The sequence below is a fragment of the Haematobia irritans genome, chromosome 2, assembly GCF_050003625.1.
Source record: "Haematobia irritans isolate KBUSLIRL chromosome 2, ASM5000362v1, whole genome shotgun sequence".
Lineage (NCBI taxonomy): Eukaryota > Metazoa > Arthropoda > Insecta > Diptera > Muscidae > Haematobia > Haematobia irritans.
In genome coordinates, this window is record NC_134398.1 from 213,340,047 (window position 1) to 213,363,587 (window position 23,541).

The 23,541-nt window shown below is 34.5% G+C and overlaps 1 long non-coding RNA gene across 1 annotated transcript; it reads left to right on the top strand.

Annotated features, from left to right (window-relative positions):
- The first annotated feature begins 12,154 nt into the window (after positions 1-12,154).
- On the top strand, positions 12,155-13,298 carry LOC142225135 (uncharacterized). Its single transcript, XR_012719212.1, has 5 exons — positions 12,155-12,208; positions 12,335-12,377; positions 12,549-12,613; positions 13,017-13,082; positions 13,212-13,298. It is a non-coding gene; the product is annotated as an uncharacterized LOC142225135 (long non-coding RNA).
- The last annotated feature ends 10,243 nt before the right edge of the window (positions 13,299-23,541 follow it).

Consider the following 23,541-nt stretch of genomic DNA (forward strand, 5'->3'; position numbering starts at 1 on the left):
TAAAGAGGTGTGCCAAAAAATGGTGAGCATCGCTCCATGTTTTGTTATGGTCCCCATATAAACCGACCTCCCGATTTGGGGTCTTGGGCTTATAGAAACCGTAGTTTTTATCCAATTTACCTGAAATTGAAAATCTAGAGGTACTTGAGAATCATCAAAAGGTGTGCCGAAAATGGTGCGTATCGTTCCATGTTTTGGTATAGCCCCCATATAGACCGATCTCCCGATTTTACATCTTGGGTTTATAGAATCCGTAGTTTATATACAATTTGCCTGAAATTGGAAATTTATAGGTATTTCAGGACCATAAAGAGGTGTGCCACAAATGATGAGCATTGGTCCATGTTTTGGTATAGCCCCCCATATAGACCGATCTCCCGATTTTACTTCTTGGGCTTCTAGAATCCGGATTTTTTATCCAATTTGCCTGATATTGGAAATCTAGAGGTATTTTCGGGCCATAAAGAGGTGTGCCGAAAACGGTGAATATCGGTCCATATTTTAGTATAGCCCCCATAAAACCGATCTCCCGATTTAACTCCTTGGGTTTCTAGAAACCGTAGTTTTTATCCGATTTGCTTGAAATTGTAAATATTGTGGTATTTTAGGCTCACAAAACGTGTATCGGATTAAGTTTTTATCGGTCCTTTTGGTAATGCCTCCATATAGACCGACTTCACTTCTTGAGGGTATAGAAGGCGCACTGATCATGAAAATAGCTTGAAACTCAATGTTTCTCGGGTGAAAATCTACAGATTTAATATTTCAAATCAAGACGTTATTTTATAATTTTCTCACACACTTACAAGAGATGTTAATGATTCCTCTAAAACTCAAACAAAAATGGTTCTTATAAATTCAGAATCTGATATAGTCCTCATAGGTGAAATCTTTAAATTTATCTTCGGTAAGTGTCCTCAAGTCCTCACGCGCTCCTGAAATTTCAAAGGAAACCCTAATATTTGGTTCATGGTGGTGGGTATTTAAGATTCGGCCCGGCCGAACTTACTGCTGTATTTACTTGTTTTTTTTTATATAATAATATTTTGAAAAGATTTTCTATAGAAATCAAATTTGAAGTTTTTCTAAAACTAAGTAATTTTGGGAAAATTTTCCAAAAGAAATTATATTTTCAGAAATTTTAGTTTGAAAAATTTCTTTCCATAGGAATTGAATAAAAGAGATTTTATTGGTCAAATTTTGGTTATATTTTCCATAGAAAAAACTCTTTCAGAAATTTTTCTATGGGAAGGGTATTTTGAAAAAAGTAACAAAACTGATAATGATAGGCCAATAAATAAGCCATGATATCATTATATGTACTAGAGTTTGCTATGTGTACTTGTAAGAAGTCTCAAATGCGCATCACTATGATAAATGCATTAACAAAAAAAATTAATTAAACTTATATCCGATACCTCCTGCTCTATAATGCAATAATTTGGGTGAAATCAGCAACTGTTTCCAAAAAAATTAATTCCCATTTAGAATTTCAATGAGTCAATTGATCAAGTTCCACAAGCTTCTTTGTTCAAAAATGATCGAGTACTAATTGCCAAGAGAGTTGTTTATCTCCTACTTTCCTGCAAAATTAAGAATCATATAAATTGAATCAAGTTCTACTCCAAATACCATGAATGCCTTCGTCCCCCCACCATCGTCGATTTGATTTTAATTTATTGGCATTAGCAACTGACGTCTGCCATAGAATACACAAGGATTTTTATGTGGCAACCATAGTAACATTTATGAACACATCACAATACATCAAAGTGCCTTTCATGGTATATGGAATTATCGTAGCTACTTCATGCTTCAAATTGCAATTTATTGGATGCATTATTGCTGTACATAACAATATGGCAATTGCCAGCTCTTGGAATACTTGTGAAATGTAGTACAATTGGTTTCGATTATGGCTCCCAATGTTATTGTATACAACGAACGAACGAACGATGCTCATAAAACTGTGATGGTAACGCCGTTTCCATAGGTAACATTCTCGTAATGAGCATTTTCAAGTACCTTGAATAGTCTGTCAATATTGTGAGTGACTAAGGCAACGTTCTGGTCGAATTAGAAGAAAACCACTATTATGAATGAGTTTACACGGGAATTTGTTATATATAACGAAGTGGTTACTGTACTATGGAAATTAACATTCTTCAGTATTGGAAAAGTTTTCTATTTATAATATATCTGAAGTTGCTGAAATCCTCTGAAGTAATTGTGAACATTTTGGTTTGATATTCAAGCAATGAGATTTCGTTGTGCAATTCATGAATATTCGCCTGCAATTCTAACATTGAGATTGCACTCTTCGGTTAAAATTCTAAGACTTCGTTCTGCAGTGCAATCACAGAGATTTCGTTATATCACGAAGTGACATAAACTATAAGAAGCCGTTGCATAAGAAAAGCAGACAAGGATGATTTGCTTTTTGGCCTATAGTTCAATCACTGAGTCTATGGCCTTCAATACAATCGTTGAAAATTTGGTCTACAGTTCAAAAACGGAAATTTCCATCAACTGATCATTCTTTCTGCGACTCAAACACTGAGTCTTCCATCTTCAGTTCAAACATGAGATTTCAGTATGCATTTCGAAATTATGTCCCATTGTGTCAGTGATTTCCAATCACTGAGGTATTTGCTTTCAATTCATTCACTAAGATTTCAATCTGAGATTTCGCATTAAAATTCCATCACTGGTTTTTCGTCCCGCATCTTTACATTTTCAGCTTGAAATCCATTGCAAGAGCGAAAACTTCAATGCGAGATCTCTAGCCCCGAAGTTGCCAATGGGGGAAAATTTCTATCCGAAGATCTGTTTTGGGGAATTTTATTCTACAATGCCTTGTGATGGAATTGATAATCCCAGCTAGTGAACAAAAATTAAAAGTTTTTAAGTGAACTACAGTCCTGAAGGACACAATAGGGGAGCTATAGGCCCGAAGGAATAGGAAAAGGACGCAAGCAATTGCTTGACTTAAGGTCTTAGTGGGGGAGATGGCGGACCGAATATTTCTCTGGACGATTTTCTGGCAATCTCAGTGTGCGAGCTATAAACACAAAGGTTTTGGTGAAATTTTAGAAATGTAGCCGCCAAGGTCTCAGAGGAGAGAGCCACTGTGGTGCTATGGTTAGCATGCTCGCCTTGCATACACAAGGTCGTGGGTTCGATTCCTGCTTCGACCGAACACCAAAAATTTTTTCAGCGGGGGATTATCCCACCTCAGTAATGCTGGTGGCATTTCTGAGGGTTTCAAAGCTTCTCTAAGTGGTTTCAGTGCAATTTTGAACGCCGTTCGGACTCGGCTATAAAAAGTAGGTCCCTTGTCATTGTCATTGAGTTTAACATGGAATCGGGCAGCACTCGGTGATAAGAGAGAAGTTCACCAATGTGGTATCACAATGGACTGAATAGTCTAAGTGAGCCTGATACATCGGTCTGTCACCTAAACTGTACTACAATAAAAACTCTTTCAGTCTATACGAGACTGAAAGAGTTTTTAGGGGTACTACAGTCCTGAAGGACACAATAGGGGAACTATAGGCCCGAAGGTCTTATTGGTGGAACAGTAGACTTAAAGGACTCAGGCAATTGCTTGACTTAAGGTCTTAGTGGGGGAGATGGCGGACCGAATATTTCTCTGAACGATTTTCTGGTAATCTCAGTGTGCGAGCTATAAACACAAAGGTTTTGGTGAAATTTGAGAAATGTAGCTGCCACGGTCTCAGAGGAGGGAGCCACTGTGGTGCTATGGTTAGCATGCCCGCCTTGCATACACAAGGTCGTGGGTTCGATTCCTGCTTCGACCGAACATCAAAATTTTTTTCAGCGGTGGATTATCCCACCTCAGTAATGCTGGTGGCATTTTTGAGGGTTTCAAAGCTTTTCTAAGTGGTTTCACTGCAATGTGGAACGACGTTCGGACTCGGCTATAAAAAGGAGGTCCCTTGTCATTGAGCTTAACATGGAATCGGGCAGCACTCAGTGATAAGAGAGAAGTTCACCAATGTGGTATCACAATGGACTGTATAGTCTAAGTGAGCCTTATAAATCGGGCTGCCACCTAACCTACTCTACAATGCCTTGTGATGGAATTGATAATCTCAGCTGGTGGATTACAATACTGAAAGAGTTTTTAGGGGAACTACAGTCCTGAAGGGCATAATAGGGGAACTATAGGCCCGAAGGTCTTATTGGTGGAACAGTAGACTTAAAGGACTCAGGCAATTGCTTGATTTAAGGTCTTAGTGGGGGAGATGGCGGACCGAATATTTCTCTGGCAATCTCAGTGTGCGAGCTATAAATACAAAGGTTTTGGTGAAATTTTTTGGTTGAGAAATGTAGCCGCCAAGGTCTCAGAGGAAGAATTGCATTACCGAAAGTTTTACTGCAGAACTATAGTCTCCAAGGTCTTCGTGGAAAAGTTGACGGACCTATGATCTCAATGTGTGAACTGTACGCCCGAAGGTTTCAGTGGGGGAATCCTCCGAACGAAGATCTCAGCAGGGGAATTGTCTTCCCACAGACCGAATTGTACATCGAAAGGAAGACTAGAAAGCTTCAATATAACCTCTAAGGTCTCTGTAGAGAATTATTGCTCCGAAGGTCTTATGGGGCAACATTAGGCTAAAAGATCTCAATCCTGGAACTAAAGCCTCAAAGGTCTCAGTGGAATAGTTCACGGACCGACGGTTTAAAGTCTCAGTGTTAGAATTGGCGGCAGTCCCATAGACCGAATTGTACATCGAAAGGAAGACTGGATAGCTTCAGTGGCGGCAATATAACCTCTAAGGTCTCTGTAGAGAATTATTGCTCCGAAGGTCTTATGGGGCAACATTAGGCTAAAAGATCTCAATCCTGGAACTAAAGCCTCAAAAGTCTCAGTGGAATAGTTCACGGACCAACGATACCTGTGGGAAATTTGACGTCAATCTGCGAACTGTCTTAGTGTGGAAATTGCATGACAGAAGGTTTCAGTGCTAGAAAATCTTTTTGGACAACTTGTATAATTCAATGTGTCATGAATTGGCAGTACTCTAAGATACTGCATTTGTGTGCCGAAAGGTCTCAAAGGAAGAAGTACGATACTGAAGGTTTCATACCACAATATGTCATTAGGGAATCTTATTAGGGAATTGTAGGTCCGAACATTTCATTTTGGAAATTGTAGATTTGTAAGTCTCAGTGTGGGAATTAAAGAACTAAAGGTAGCAGTGTGAGAACAAGAGCTCTGAAGGTATCAGTGGGGGAACTGTAGGTCCGGACACCTCAGTGGGGGAATCAATACATCAATGTCTCGGTGATGGATTTGCTGGCAATGTGTGAGACCGAATTGTACATCGAGAGAAGTTCACCAATGTGGTATCACAATGGACTGAATAGTCTAAGTGAGCCTGATACATCGGGCTGCCACCTAACCTAACCTACATCGGAGAATAGGTCACAGTGAGAATACTATAGCTCAAAAGATCTCATTGAGAGAAAAGTAGGCTTAAAGGTCTCATTTGTGGAATTCCATAATCGCAGGGTTTTTGTGCAAGAATTGTAGTCCCGAAGGTCTCACTAAGTGAGTGGACAGTCCGATGACATCTGTGTGGGTAATCTCGGTAATCTCAAATCCGAAGGCTTCAGTATGGGTATTGCACGTAAGAAGATTTCAATGCGAAAATCTAATTGTATGCTTCAGTGTCTCAGTCATGGAATTGTCGGAGATCCCAAAGGCTAAATTTGTACTCCTCAAGGTCTCAGGTGGAGATGTACAAGTCTGAATGTTTCAATGGGGGAAATAGGTGAACTGGTGTTCAGAAAATCTGGACCATTGTCGTCCTGTAGATCTCAGCGAAGAACTGCACAATGAGGATTTCAGTACGTGCTACATAGCACATAATGTCTTATTGCAGTAGGATCTAAGGAGGAGAATTCCGGCCTAGAAGCAGTGTTGTCAGATTAGGGGATTGTTCCCCAAACTGGGATTTTTCGCGTTTGAGGCTTTTTCTGGGGATATTTCCACTTTTAATCACAATCACAGTATAAAATTTGTTATAGAACGTGTAAATGCGAAGTACAATAACGCTTATGGGCTTTGGTAGGTTTTGCAAAATATTCCTCTCCAACTAAGAGGTACTTCACAAACTTTCTATAGAAGTAAAATTTTGACAATTTTTTTTGTAGAAATAAAATTTTGATAAAATATTCTATAAAAATAAAATTTTGATATAATTTTCTATACAAATAAAATTTTGATAACAATGTCATAGAAATTAAATTTTGACAACATTTGCTATAGAAATAAAAGTTTTAAAAATATTCTATAGAAATATAACAATGTCATAGAAATTAAATTTTGACAACATTTGCTATAGAAATAAAAGCTTTAAAAACATTCTATAGAAATAAAATTGTGACAACATTTTCTATGGAAGTAAATTTTTGACAAAATTTTCTATAGAAATAAAATTTTGACAAAATTTTTTATAGAAATAAAATTTTGAGAAAATATTCTAAAGAAATAAAATTTTGAGAACATTTCCTATGGAAATAAAATTTTGCCAAAATTTCCTATGGAAATAATATTTTGACAAAATGTTCTATAAAAATATAATTTTGACAAAATCTTCTAGAGAAATAAAAGTTTGACAAAATTTTCTACAAAAATAAAATTTTTACAGGGTCTTCTGCAGAAATAAAATTTTGACAAAATTTTTTATAGAAATAAAATTTTGACAAAATTTTCTATAGAAATAAAACTTTGACAACATTTTCTATAGAAATAAAATTTTGACAAAATTTTCTATAGAAATAAAATTTTGACACAATTTTCTATAGAAATAAAATTTTGACAAAATTGTCTATAGAAATAAAATTTTGACAAAATTTTCTAGTGAAATAAAATTTTGACAAAGTTATCTATTGAAATAAAATTTTGACAAAATTTTCTGTAGAAGTAAAATTTTGAGAAAATTTTCTAAGGAAATAAACTGTTGACAAAACTTTCTACAGAAATAGAATTTTAAGAAAATTTTCCTATAGAAATAAAATTTTGACAAAATAATTCTGGTTTGGATTTTCTCCAATTTTTGGTAGATTAGTTTTGGCTGGAATAGTATAACTTTCTGAAAAAAAAACTACGCAATTTTTATTGCAAAACACACATCGATTGCAACAATTGACGAGCTAACAGACTTGCTGAAGTCCTTACCTATTAAAGGTTAGGTTAGGTTAAAGTGGCAGCCCGATTATAAATAAAATTTGCACATATACAATAATTTTTTTTCTTTGGGGATTTTTCATGGGGGGAAAATTATTTCGAAATTTTGTGGATCTCTCTCAAAAAAATCTGGCAACCGTGCCTAGAAGTTCTCTGTCAATTAATAAAACATTTTGATTGGATATAAGACTGACTTCCAAGGACACCCATCTTGTAGCCAAGTACGAATCGTATATATCACAGCATGTGTGAGTCCACTTGACAAAATGGAACCATGAAATTTCATCTATCTTTATATATCATAGAAGTTCCAACATAAATTATATTAAATCTCAAATTACCATCAAAAATATTTCAAATCTAATATACATTAATTTTAATCTTCGCTTTCATAGGTTGAAGGGTAATTTACTCTAAATATTAAAGTATAGCATTAAGGGCAACAAATATTAAATTTCATTCCAACGATAACTAAAAACGACTTGGGACAAATATGGTAAAACCTCAAGAACCACAAACATGTCCTCCACATAAACTTAAACCAACCAACGTGTACTGGTTTTATATCTACCGATAGCTTCATGCTATACCATCTAACTTGGAGATCATGGAACTCTTGCGAAACTGACTAAGATGGCTTTCGCATAAAACGGAAATTCATTTTGAATGTGTGGCCAGAGAGTAAGGTAAAGATATGCATTAAGGCTTCGGAAACCCACTTGATTCAATGTGGTTTGCTCTTATTCTACCATATTCTTAGCTTATGAATTTCCAAGCCCAAAGGATGAAGATTCTCCATTTCACGTTTGTCTATGGCAAAAGGAAAAGAGAGAGAGAGAGAGGAACACATACACATGAAATTACCATAAATCTTAGATACCGTAAAAGCTTATGTAGTCATAGTCATACAGATTGTTTCGACATATAAATATCCACAACAACAAAAATTATGAAAATATATACCAAGAAAAGTGGCACGAGGGAATCCTAATAAGTTCGATAATACATTTCTAATGGAGGATGAGAGCAAAGGAGAATGATAGGAGAAAGTTATAAGTTTGCTGGTTTTCTTCCCAAGGTAACATCTGGTTTTGGTGTCTAAGTTTTCTAAGATGAAGTAAAAAAAAGTTTTGGTTTTGAGCAAGAAATGTTTTTAACATATGCAGGTATCATCTGTTTGTATACATATCTACTAAGTGATGAAGGTATTCTAACATAAGATAAATTTACTATATTCTAAAAGTTGTATAATATTTGCGGAAATTGTTTTTAAGTTTTTAGAAAAAACAATTGTATCTATAGTTGGTTCTAGAAATTAAATAAAGGAAAACCTCTCAAAAGTTGGTGTCGCCTAAATTTTGTCCACATTTGGGCGATATTCAGTTATGAAAGGTTAATGTATTAGTAGAGCAATCGTCTCGCGACAACTGTCTCCTTTTGGGAGGTGTCTGGTTTTCAGAGTATCGAAGTTTGGGAGGTTTCACTGTATATATGATAAAATGTCCCTAAGTCCCTCCCTGGTTCCCGGATGTTTTTCGTTAGGCATTTCTAGTAGGGTTGCCAGATGAAGGTTTGCCGGAATCCGGGACATTGCTCCATACATTCCGGGATTTGTCGGGACAAGCAAACACAATTACATTTTTCGAAAATAGTTGCCCATATCACTTGGTAAATTTTCATAAACGTCATGGTGTAGTCGTTTTTGTCTGCAGACTTTGAAAATCCTAAATATGTTGGAGCCTCTGAAACTTCTCCTAAGATGGCTGCGATTATTTTATATCAAACGTAAACATTTTTGGAAAAATTTTTGTTTTAAACACGGAAACCTATATGAGTCATGGAAATATGAGTCATATTTACTGGCTTAAAATCTCAGGTGACAATCGCTGCTTCTTTTGTAGTGACTTTCGATACTAGGATATCGCCATGGATATGGTTTTGGGTATATTTCGCATCAGAGTTGGCAATCGTTATAGTGTCACTAAAGAGTCTGTGGTAGTGATAGGGATAAAATCGAACTTTGAAATATTGGCAGGCAGTAACAGACTTGACTTATAATTGGTAAAAATTCATTTCGCAGAAAAACGTGAATTTGAAATAAAATTACATATTTGCGTATATTTTTTTTACATTTAAAAAAAAGTGACAGCTGATGATTCGAAAGACAGTGATTTGATTTGTTTCTCATAGTGATGAAATTGAATGAAATGGTACAACATCTGACAGACAAATGTACATTTCAAAAATGTATGAAAATCCAAAACCAAAAATATATTTGAAAGCGATTTAATTTCAAACCGTTTTCTTTTATAAGAAATTGAAAAAATTAAAACATATGCCTTGAGTAATTGAAATTCCGGGATTTTTGGCAAATTTTGTGAATGATTCGGGACACTTCCTAGAGACTAAATTCCGGGACAATCCAGGCGAATCCCGGCCATCTGGCAAGCCTAATTTCTAGGTGCTCCTTAAACGGCTTACACGTAAAATACAACGCAGATTGAACGAGCACTTGTTATCTGAGAATTTGGAAATATTTCAGAGCAGTGTTTCATGTTATATAATCACAATTTGAGGTAGTTTCAGAACGGTTTCGTGGCAGTCAAGGAAACATGAATTCGGCGATAAACACCGGAAACTAAAAAATAATGCAAACAATGGCCTTCACTAGAATTAAGAAGAAGGCAAAAATTGTCTCACCGACCAATGAATGAGGTCTTTTCCCTTTCCTTTCAACAGTATATATACATACTATTGAAAGAAGAGGGGAAAGTCCTCATTCGTTGGTCGGTGAGACAATTTTTGCCTTCTTCTTAATTCTAGTAAAGGCCATTGTTTGCATTATCTTTTAGTTTCCGGTGTTTATCACCAAATTCATGTTTCCTTGACTGCCACGAAACCTTTCTGAAACTACCTCAAATTGCGATTATATAACATGAAACACTGCTCTGAAATATTTCCAAATTCTCAGATAACAAGTACCGCCTGAAAGTATGCAAAGATTTTCAGATTAATTAAGATCTAAACTGAGAAATTGTTTTAATAATTCCTTTAAATGAACTAGATTTAATTTGTCAATTTTTCTTTATTAAAAATAAGGGCATTTTTTTTTAAATAAGCGTGCCACATTTTATTGCGAGTCACACTTTTTGCCCTACTGTTAAGAAATTCCCGAGGGCAAGGTTTATTAGCATTCAAAGACATCGATATCATTTGTATAAAAAAATATAATGGATGATATTTTGCTGCGACTCCTCTCTTTTTTGGCAAAGTTGTATACAGTCAACTCAACCCACTTTTGCTCTTTCCCAATTGTATAGAAAAATCTGCATTTAATTTGTATATTATATTTTATTAAAAAATATAAAATTTTTTTAATAATTATACCACTTTTTTTTGCTGAATAACACTTTTTATGACAATTTTAAGAAATTCTATCACGCAAACTTCCGAACGAAACAAGCTATCGACTTGAAACTTGGCATAAGTAGCTGCTATTGAGGTAGGTCGGATGGTATTGCAAATGGGCCATATCGGACCACTTTTACGTATAGCCCCCATATAAACCGACGCTCAAATTTGGCTTGCCGAGCCTCTTGGAGGAGCAAAATTCATCCGATCCGGTTGAAATTTGGTACGTGGTGTAAGTATATGGTCTCTAGAAACCGTGGGAAAATTGGTCCATATCGGTCTATAATTATACATAGCCCCCATATAAACCAATCTCCAGATTTAATTTCCGGAGCCTCTTCGAGGAGAAAAATTTATCCGATCCGGTTGAAATTTGTTACGTGGTGTAAGTATATGGTCTTTAAAAGCCATGCAAAAATTGGTCCAAATCGGTCTATAATTACACAGAAAAAAAAGTGTCTCGTAAATTTAAGAAAATTTTTACATTAATGTATTACAAGAATTTTCCAGAATTTTAGTTCATTTTTCGCATCTTCAACGAAAATTAACTACTCGGAAGGAAATTTTACAAATTCTAAGTAGCAATCGTTTAGTTCATGGCCTACAAAATACGATGGAAATTTCCTTAAAAAATTTCTTAACTGGTAGTTAAAAATTCGTTTGTCATGCTATAAAACTACTTGTGAAATGTAAAGTATTTTGTAAATAATAAGTGCAATTTACTATAAGATTTTTTTGTATGAGAAAATATTTTTTTACGAAAAATGAACTTGAAAGTGGATAGCAATTTCTTACTGACAATTCCTATAGTTAATAATTGTTGGTAAAAAATTACCCAATGAAATATTTTTAGTTCACATGTAATTAAATTTATAGACATTTTCGTCAAAAATGGTAGATAACATTTCTTGAAAATTTTGCAAATTTTAAGTTAAACGTTTCATTGATCGTAAACTGGTGTGCCTTTACGAATATTATTCTTAGAGTAAATTGTTAGCAGATGCGATGAACTAATGCATAGTACAGAGATCTTTGTCGGCATAGTGGAATGTGATTAATGTAAAGATGATGTTACTTGAGTTTTGTTGTGTATACATGAGCGTGGGGTTGTTTGTTATTTTTGTGCATTTAGTGGTTTGTGTGTGTGTGTGTTTGTTATTCGGGGATGGTTTATTTGGCTGGATGAGGTGTTGTTTTCAATAAAGGCACATGTGTTTTTGTCGTTGTAGGAATGTTTTGGCTTTGCTTGGTTTTGTTTGGCATGCTTCAGTTGTATAGTTGGCGTTGGCGTGGGCTGTTGCATCTTTTAAGTAGGTATGCAACAAGGGAGTATAAAGGCATGGAATATTTTGGATTTTTGAGACATATATTGGTGTTTGTTTATTAAACCTTTTAAATGAAAGTTATTAATATTTTATCGGTAGTTTAGAAAAAAGTTATTACGAATATTTAGGAAAATATGTTGAAATTGAAAGTGTATTGAAATTTTTATTATTCTATGTAAAAAATTAATATTCAATTCCAGATGAATTTGGAAAATTTTTGTTATATCTCAGCGTATAGTTTATTCATAAATTGGTAAGTATTTTTTTAATATGGCTTTCTTTTAAAAATATTTTTTATGTATATTATTATTTGTTAATTAATTTTTTTCGAAACCAGTTTAATGCTTTTCTTTGTTGTAAAAACAATATTTAATTTCAGAGCAACTCCAGATGGATTCGAACAAATAAAAAATAGAGAATTGGTAAGTTTTCTTTTAAAAATTGGCTTTATTTTAACTAGAATATTTACGTTTTTGTGACCTTTTTATCATCAAAACTACAGGTTTTTAATGCCTTATTTTAGTATTTCTTTAATCAAATTTTTTGGAAACCAATGTAATATTTTTAATGTAAAAACAAATATTTAATTTCAGAATAACCCCTTAAACATTTGGACAAATTGTTAGTACTCCTTTGCCTGTAATTTAATAGTGAATTGGTAAGGATTCTTTAACTTTCTTTTAGCCCTGGACAGTCATCCTTATTTTTTGTACATTAACGTCAGACTTTGTCATTTTGACTACGGCTCATTTCAAGACGCTAAAATTTTCATCGTGAGCGAAAAAGTGAACCAAACTTGTGTTTATTTTCTTATTCAATTTGGTTTTAAGTAGTATAAAACAAAAATTCATAAAACGGTGGAATTAGTATAACTTAAATTCACCATTTCCCAATAGACTAAAATGCATTTTAAATCGAAAATTAAATTACGTGTCGTCATTTTGACGAATGATGACTGTCTAGGGTTATCAAGAATATTTGGTTTTTAATGCCTATTAATATTTTTTTCATTAGATTTTTTGAAAACTTATTTAATAATTTTATTTAATATTTAATTTCAGAGTAACCCAAATAAATTTGGACAACTTTTTATATTTCCCCTCAGCGTACAATTTAATAGAGAATTGGTAAGTTTTATATAAAAACTTTGGCTTTCTTTCAACTAGAATATTTATTTTATTATATCCTTCACATCGATAACAAGACAGTTTTATGAGTTTATATAGAATACTTCATTATTTTTCTAATTGTTTCAGGTACACATTTTATGAGATACGTTTTCCAAAGAAAAGTTGAATTCTTTACACCATTTGATAAAATGCCCCAAATATGGTAAGTTACAAGCTAAAATGAAGAATTAAAAATTATATTTCATTACATGGTGTTAATTTTTAACAATTTTCATTTTTGTTTCCATTTTTTCCAGCAAGATATGTGAAAAAACTACCTAAGATGAATAAAAAAAGGATAAGTCAAAATGTCCAAACAGCGGGTTAAAATGAACTACTCTCTGTTCCACGTGGTCATAATTTTTATTCACAAAAAACATTGTACTAAAAACTTTCATCATAAGTTTTTATAATAAAGTACTTTTGCTTAAAGAAAGTTTAATTTTAATATATGAAAATTTTCATAATAGTAAAACGGTTTGTTGTTCCTTTAATTATTTAATTTCTCTGTACTGTGGAATGATTGATTTAAAAATAGTTTAGTCGTCGACATTTTAAAGAGACTGTTAACCAATTTTTATTATCGGGTTTCCCACAAAATAAGCAAGTAAACCAAAATAATACTGACTTTTTGACTTGGTAGGGGTATATAAATCTTATGGTGTTGTAAAAATGAACTAAACTACAATGTTATAGATGAACTAGAATTTAAGAAAATTATAAACTAGACAAGTTGAAAAAAATCGTAAGGGCTAAATCATGGTCAATATTACTACAGTTTAGTTCATTTTGCAATGGAAAAGGGTTCACTGTTTTTTCAGTGTATATATAGTCCCCATATAAACCGATCCCCAGATTTGACCTCCGGAACCTCTTGATGGAGAAAATTTCATCAGATCCAGTTGAAATTCGGTACATGGTGTTAATATATGGCCTCTAATTTCCATGCACAAAATGGTCCAAATTGGTCCATAATTTTATATAGCCCCCATTTAAATCGATCCCCCGATTTGACCACCGGAGTCTCTTGGAAAAGCAAATTTCATCCGATCGGGTTGAAATTCGGTACGTGGTGTTAGTATATGGCCTCTAACACTCATGCGAAAATTTGTCCAAAACGGTACATTATTATATAAACCCCCATATAAATGGATTCCCAGATTTGACCTCCGAAACCTCTTGAAGGAGAAAATTTCATCCGATTCGGTTTAAATTAGGCACGTTTTGCAAGGATATGGTCGCTAACAACCACGCCAAAATTTGTCCATATTGGTCCATAATTATATATAGCCCCCACATAAAGCGAACCCTCTCTACACTGAAAAAAAGCATGCCCGGTTCCAAAGATTTTGTCTTTACTTTAAAAAATTTGGTATTGATTCCGAGCCAAAGAAGCGGAGAATACAAGTAAGGATACTTTTAAGACACAATTCTCTTTTAAATTTGGGTTTTGTGTACTTGCTTCTAGGAAGCAAATTTTAATTTTTCGCTTTCTCAGCTTATTTTCATCATATGCTATCAAAGTCCTTTAAAAACCAGTTAACGACAACTTTATTTTCCAAATTAAGACTCGACATCCAGTAGAAATTATGCTATGTTTCAAGTAAAAAACATCTTTAAAATTAAGTTTAGAAAACATGTCCTAAATTTGAACGATTTTTTGCTTTATAGTCAAGACGCAAAAAGGCAACAAATTTAAAGACAAATTCATTAAATTTTAAGAATTTTTCTGAATTAATAAAGTCATGTTGACCTTAGCCCAAACATTTTTTCTTTCATGTTATGACACCCATTTTTAAGTCAAATCACTTAATTGTAAGGACATTACGACTTCATTGAAAGGATTATCGACTTTTGGACAAAGAAAAAAACTTTATATTAGAGAAATGCGTCTTCTATGCTAAGCAAAATTTGCATTCGTATTTTAAAGACATAAAATCTTTGACCTCACGACAATATTTTTTTCAGTGTAATTACCACGCAACAGTACATATCGGTTCGTAACTATTTACAGACTCTCCTATATATACAGATCAAGAACTAAATTATATACGTATTTAATCGTCTTTTTGTCTAATATGTACCCCGTGTGGACTAACTTATAATTTATAAGAGCTTTAAGATACCTTGTCATCGGCAAGTATTACCACAACCCAAGTAATTCGATTGTAGATGACATTCTTTAGTAGAAGTTTCTACGCAATCCATTTTAAGAAAAGTCATATTGTAAACGTATTTTTTAATGTATCCTTTATAAAGAAATGAGAAAATAAAGAAATATTGAAATATAGAATTAAATGAAAAAAAAAATCTCAAATTGAATTTTTAAAGTGAATGACATTTTGCTCAGTTTCTTGTTCCATCAATTCAATGGCGTTGGCTAGTTAAAGGGTGATTTGGTCAATATAAACTTGACGTATTTCTTTCAATTTTGCAACACCCCTCATTTTGAAGGTGTGTGTGTGTAGAATGTTGCTCCTATTTTGATTTTGGAATTCACTCTTCAGTTGTCAAAATGTCGTCCAAGCAAGAAGAGCAGCGTATCAAAATTTTGCTCGCGCATCGCGAAAATCCGAGCTACTCGCACGCAAAGCTGGCAAAATCGCTAAAAGTTGGCAAATCAACCGTTACAAATGTAATTAAAGTGTTTGGGGAACGTTTGTCGACAGCCAGGAAGTCTGGATCGGGGGGAAATCGAAAACCGGAAGCCGCTGAGACGACAAAGAGAGTTGCCGGTAGTTTCAAGCGAAACCCTGACCTCTCTCTCTCCGAGATGCCGCAAATAAGCAGGGTGTATCGTCTTCAACCGTGCATCGAGCCGGACTATCGACTTACAAGAAGGTAGTGACTCCAAATCGCGATGATAAACAAAATACGACGGCCAAAGCGCGATCCCGGAGGCTGTACACGACGATGCTGACGAAGTTTGACTGCGTGGTAATGGACGACGAAACCTACGTCAAAGCCGACTACAAGCAGCTTCCGGGACAGGAGTTTTATACGGCAAAAGGAAGGGGAAAGGTAGCAGATATTTTCAAGCACATAAAACTGTGAAAGTTCGCAAAGGAATATCTGGTTTGGCAAGCCATCTGTACCTGTGGCTTGAAAAGCAGCATTTTCATAGCTTCCGGGACTGTCAACCAAGAATTTTACGTGAAAGAGTGTTTGAATAAACGTCTGCTGCCTTTCCTGAAGAAACACGGTTGTTCCGTACTGTTTTGGCCGGATTTGGCATCTTGCCATTACGGTAAAAAGGCCATGGAGTAGTACGCCGCCAACAACGTGCAGGTGGTTCCTAAGGACAAGAACCCTCCCAACACGCCAGAGCTCCGCCCAATTGAGAAATACTGGGCTATTGTCAAGCGGAACCTAAAGAAGACCAAAAAACTGCTAAGGATGAGCAGCAGTTCAAGGTAAACTGGCTTTCTGTGGCGAAGAAGGTGGACAAGGTGGCTGTACAAAATCTGATGGCAGGTGTCAAGCGTGAGGCCCGGCAATTCGGATTTGGAAAAGCGAAAGCCTAACTGAATATTTTTCCTGAATTTTATACTAATTGAACTTGAAAAAGAAATTTAATTTGATTTTTTAAATAAACGATTTCACCGATTTACACGCGTTTTCCCTTGACCAAATTTTGACCGTATCACCCTTTAACTACCTAAGTCAACTCAACTTCAATTCTTCTTTGCTTGTTTTATGCGTTTTTTTCCTTGAGTATTCGAAATAACCATATTTAGTCATAATGCCCTCGTATTTAGTAAAGAGGGGATTTTGAAGTTAATTTATAACTGAAAAGACAAATCCAAGCAACAAAAAAAAAATAAAATAAAATTATATGTGTACATAGTTATTTGAGAAAGTATGGATGCCCTTTTTCTTCTTATACAAATATGGATTTCAACAACCATTTGCATATCCATATATAGAATTACCTATAAATCTACCTACTCACATTCAAAACAGAATGTAAGATCATATGAAATTAGACGAAAGTATATAGGTGTGTACAAAAATACCTAAATATATAATGTGTATATATTTAAACGGTTCATATTTCTCATATCTCTCAGCATAAGTCGTTAAAATATTTTCAAAATTACACTGAAACAAATTTTTAAAAATATTAAGGATAAATTGGTTTAAAATTAAGAAATTTTGTTTAAAAGCTCATTCACAATCCTTGTCTAAAAAAATTCCTTCAATTAAGGATATGAAAATTTAATATTTCAGTCTCACTTGGGTTGTGGTATCTTAAAACTTCTTAACATCGTTTTCTAAATAGTGAGTTAGTCCATACGTGGTATATATTAGACAAAAAAGCTATGTATAGGTAAGTCTACAAATAATTACGAATCGATATGGAGTTTTGCACGGTATGTAGAGAGCCAGAATTGAAATATGGGGGTCGCTTATATGGGGCTGTATACAATTATGAACTTGATATGGACCAATTTGTGTGGGATTGGGGATTGAATTATCTGACGGCTATATAAAGCTATAGACCGATATGCACCTAGTTAGGCATGGTTGTTAACAGCCATATACTAGCACAATGTACCAAATTTCAACTGCCTCGGATGAAATTTACTCCTCCAAGAGGTTCCTAAACCAAATCTCAGGATCGGTTTATATGGGGGCTATATATGATTATGGACTGATATGAACCACTTTTGGCATAGTTGTTAAATATCATATACTACCACCACATACAAAATTTCAACCGAATCGGATGCATTTTGCTTCTCCAAAAGGCACCGGAGGTCAAATCGGGAGATCGGTCTATATGGTGACTAAATATAATTATAGTCTGATATGAACCAATTACTGCATAGTTGTTAGATACAAAATACTAACATCACGTACCAAATTTCAACCGAATCGGATGCATTTTGCTCTTCCAAGGTGCTCCGGAGGTCAAATCTAGGGATCGGTTTATATGGGGGCTATATATAATTATGGACCGATGTGAACCAGTTTCTGCATGGTCATTAGAGACCATATACTAACACCATGTACCAAATTTCAGGCAGATCGGATGAAAATTTGCTTCTCTTAGAGGCTCCACCAGCCAAATCGGGGGATCGGTTTATATGGGGGCTTTATATAATTGTGGACCGATGTGGACCAATTATTGCATAGTTTTTAGAGACAATATACTAACACCGTGTATCAAATTTCCGAATCGGATGAAATTTGCTTCTCTAAGAGGATCCGCAAGCCAAATTTGGGGGTCCATTTATATGGGGGCTATACGTAAAAGTGGACCGATATGGCCTATTTGCAATACCATCTGACTTAGATCAATAACAACTACTTGTGCCAAGTTTCAAGTCGTTAGCTTTTTTCGTTCGGAAGTTAGCGTGATTTCAACAGACGGACAGACCGACATGCTCAGATCGACTCAGAATTTCACCACGACCCAGAATATATATACTTTATGGGGTCTTAGAGCAATATTTCGATGTGTTACAAACGGAATGACAAAGTTAGTATACCCCCATCCTATGGTGGAGGGTATAAAAAAGCTTAAAATAAATGCCAACCAACACTTATTTTGAGGATATTGCATTTTTGGTTTAAGGTTTTTATATCCTCCACCATAGGATAGGGGTATATTAACTTTGTCATTCCGTTTGTAACACATCGAAATATTGTTCTAAGACCCCATAAAGTATATATATTCTGGGTCGTGGTGAAATTCTGAGTCGATCTGAGCATGTCCGTCCGTCTGTTGAAATCACGCTAACTTCCGAACGAAACAAGCTATCGACTTGAAACTTGACACAAGTAGTTGTTATTGATATAGGTCGGATGGTATTGCAAATGGGCCATATCGGTCCACTTTTACGTATAGCCCCCATATAAACGGACCCCCAAATTTGGATTGCGATTGCTCTAAGAGAAGCAAATTTCATCCGATACGGTTGAAATTTGGTACATGGTATAAGTATATGGTCTCTAACAACCATGCAAAAATTGGTCTATATCGGTCCACTTCTACGTATAGCCCCCATATAAACGGACCCCCAAATTTGACTTGCGATTGCCCTAAGAGAAGCAAATTTCATCCGATCCGGCTGAAATTTGGTACATGGTGTTAGTATATGGTCTCTAACAACCGTGCAAAAATTTGTCCATATCGGTCCATAATTACATATAGCCCCCATATAAACCGATCACCAGATTTGACCTCCGGAGCCTCTAAGAGAACCAAATTTCATCCGATCAGGCTGAAATTTTGAACATGGTGTTAGTATATGATATCTAACAACCGTGCAAAAATTTGTCCATATCGGTCCACAATTACATATAGCCCCCATATAAACCGATCACCAGATTTGACCTCCGGAGCCTCTAAGAGAAGCAAATTTCATCCGATCCGGCTGAAATTTGGTACATGGTGTTGGTATATGTTCTCTAATGACCATGCAAAAATTGGTCCACATCGGCCCATAATTATATATAGCCCCCATATAAACCGTTCCCCAGATTTGATCTCCGGAGCCTCTTGCAGGAGCAAAATTCATCCGATATAAACCGATCACCAGATTTGACCTCCGGAGCCTCTAAGAGAAGCAAATTTCATCCGATCCGGCTGAAATTTGGTACATGGTGTTGGTATATGTTCTCTAATGACCATGCAAAAATTGGTCCACATCGGCCCATAATTATATATAGCCCCCATATAAACCGTTCCCCAGATTTGATCTCCGGAGCCTCTTGCAGGAGCAAAATTCATCCGATCCGGTTGAAATTTGCAACGTGGTGTTAGTATAAGGCCCCTTATAACCATGCCATAATTTGTCCATATCGGTCTATAGTTATATATAGCCGATCCCCAATCACACAAAAATTGGTCCATATCGGTTCATAATCATGGTTGCCACTCGAGCCAAAAATAATCTACCAAAATTTTATTTTTATAGAAAACATTGTCAAAATGTTATTTCAATAGAAAAATGTGTCATTATTTTATTTCTATAGAAAATTTTGTCAAAATGTTATTTCTATAGAAAATTTTGTCAAAATTTTATTTCTATAGAAAATTTTGTCAAAATTTTATTTCTATAGAAAATTTTGTCAAAATTTTTTTCTATAGAAAATTTTTTCCAAATTTTATTTCTATAGAAAATTTTTTTCCAAATTTTACTTCTATAGAAAATGTTGTTAAAATTTTATTTTGCCAAAATTGTATTTCAATAGAAACTTTAAACTTAATTATATACGCATTTAATTGGCCTTTTTTAGGTTAATATATACCACGTATGGACTATGTGGTATATATTACGGTGTTAGGAAGTTTTAAGATACCTTGCCATCGGCAAGTGTTACCGCAACCCAAGTAATTCGATTGTGGATGACAGTCATCAGTAGAAGTTTCTACGCAATCCATGGTGGAGGGTACATAAGCTTCGGCCTGGCCGAACTTACGGCCGTATATACTTGTTTTTAAATGAAATTTTTTATTTTATAAATAGCTCCTTAAAAATGTCCTTATGTTAAAGAAGCCGCGTCTTTGGCGGCGATCGGACATATCCCCCAACCTCATGACCTCACTTGGGGCTGTCAAATTGCCCAATTTTAGTTTGAGCTATATGTCCTCCCCGATCATGGTCATAAGCCTCATAAAAAATTTGGGTGTTACGACCCTTTGAATATAATTAATTTAAAAAAAAAATATTATATATTATTATTATTTAAAATATTTATCCAATTTGTGATTTTTTTTTAATATTTAATAAATATATATGCCTCTTATTGACAAATATGGAATCCTGTTTTTATTTCATATGCTGGAAGAAGAGGTAAAACTATAATATTCTTTTTGTTGGATCGCAACTTTTGGCCATTTTCCTTCTCAGCGTCCGACAGAAATGGAAAAGCGGCTAAAGTGGAACATACTTGAAATAAATCGCGCAAAGAAAGTTTCAAACTTTTATCACTAAAAAACAATTTTGTAACAAAATTTTTATTTTTGCAATAAAACAAAATAACTTTTGTTCCAAACAGTTTACAGTTTATTTCGTTTGTATCAAGCACTGTTCCTTTCTGACATTAAGTCTTTAATAAGACACATTTGAAGTTTTATATTAAAAATGTAATATAGTAATATGTAATGCCGGAAAAGTTTCAAATATTTTTGTATTTTTAAGAATGTGGCCAACTAAAGATAAGTTTCTGTTAAATAAAGCCTGTTTACATCAGCTCGTTGGCGCCCAAAACTATGCCATATAAATATAACTGATTGACTGCAGGCATTGTGTATGAGATGATGGCTATATCAACAACAGCAACGTAGCCCAGTTGATAGTGTTGGCTTACAAACTGTATAGTCCCCGGTTCGATTCTTCGTTCAGGCGAAAGCTAAAATTTTAACAATTTATAAATTCAAATAATTTCTTCTACATTGTTTGTATTGTATTGTCGTGAGGTCAAAGATTTCATGTCTTTAAAATACGAATGCAAATTTTGCTTAGCATAGAAGACGCATTTATCTAACATCATACCATGAAAGAAAAAATGTTTGGGCCAAGGTCGACTTGACTTTAATAATTCAGAAAAGTTTTATAAATTTAATGAAATTGTCTTCAAATTTGTTGTCTTTTTGCATCTTGACTACAAAGCAAACAATCATTCAAATATAGGACATGTTTTTTAAGACTTTACTTTAAATACGTTTTTTACTGGAAACATAGATAGCATATGAAGAAAAAAACTGAAAAAAGGAAAATTTAAAATTTGCTTCATAGAAGCAAATACACAAAACCCAAATTTAAAAGAGAATTGTGTCTTAAAAGTATCCTTACTTGTATTCTACGCTTTTTTGCCTCGGAATCAATACCAAAATTTTAAAAGCAAAGACAAAATCTTTGGAACCGGGCATGCTTTCTTTTTCAGTGCAGAACTATTTAAACCTCGTGAATGTGAGAAAAATGTAAGGGAAGATGCAAAGCCAAAAAATATTTTGAGTTAGTCATTATGAAAATGCTTTTAATTCTGTAAACAAATCAAAGTTTATCACAATAATTATATACTTTTCTTCCAAACAAACTTCCTCAAAGCGAAGAGCAAATGGGATACGATATTTTTTGTCCAAAACTTCCAAACATTTAATTACCTTTCCTTCTCTGATATAAATATTTTTCCTTGTCCAAAAGTCTATAAACTTTTCAATAAAGTCGTTTTATCCTTATAGTTCAGTGACTCGACTTAGGTTAGGTTAGGTGGCAGCCAGATGTATCAGGGTCAATTAGACTATTCAGTCCATTGTGATACCACATTGGTGAACTTCTCTCTTATCACTGAGTGCTGCCCGATTCCATGTTAAGCTCAATGACAAGGGACCTCCTTTTTATAGCCGAGTCCGAACGGCGTTCCACATTGCAGTGAAACCACTTAGAAAAGTTTTGAAACGCTCAGAAATGTCACAAGCATTACTGAGGAGGGATAATCCACCACTGAAAATCTTTTTGGTGTTTGGTCGAAGCAGGAATCGAACCCACGACCTTGTGTATGCAAGGCGGGCATGCTAACCATTGCACCACGGTGGCTCCGTGACTCGACTTAAAAATGGGTATCTTAACATGAAAGAAAAATTTGTTTGACTAAGGTCAACTTGTCTTTAATAATTAACAAAAATTTTTCAAAACTAAAGAAATTGTCCTAAAATTTGGTGTCTTGTTACATACATATGATAACTAACTTTTACTTAAAAATGAGTCGAAATTTGGAAATTTACATTTTTATACGTTTTTAAAGGACATTGATAGCACATGAAGACAAAAAGTTAAAAAATGAATAAATTAATTAAATACGCACAATTCAAATTTTAAAGGGAACTGTGACTTAAATTTTCCCTTCCCGCAATTCTCCGCTTCTTTGGCTATGAATCAAAGTCAAAATCATAATTGTAACGACAAAATCTTTGGAACGTGGCATGTTGTTTTTTGGTGCAATGAGTTCTGGAAGATTCCATATGGCATAGTCCCCTAAAGGCCTCCAAGTAAAATACCTCACCCAATACTTAAATATTTTTGTTATTCATGGTTTGCATAAATTTTTGTATGTATACCTCCATATGTATACATTCGTCTACAAACACACATACTGCACCAACACCCATACATATGCATTTATGGAAATTTCTATTAAATTCGATTATTTCACAAACAAATATTTGAGATTACATTGAATTACATTTCTCTTCATGCCATAACAATTCCATAGAATTTTTGCTTTTATGCGTGTGATGTAGGCAAAAGCTCCATTGAGAAATACCTTCAACGACCTCTCCTTACCACCAAATAAAGTAGGATTTTGATTATTATTATTATTATTTTTTTTTTTTTTGTATGGCATCCGTTTTTGGGGGAGTAATAAAGTTTCTAAGGATGTGTTTGGGCATCAGCCTATGTGT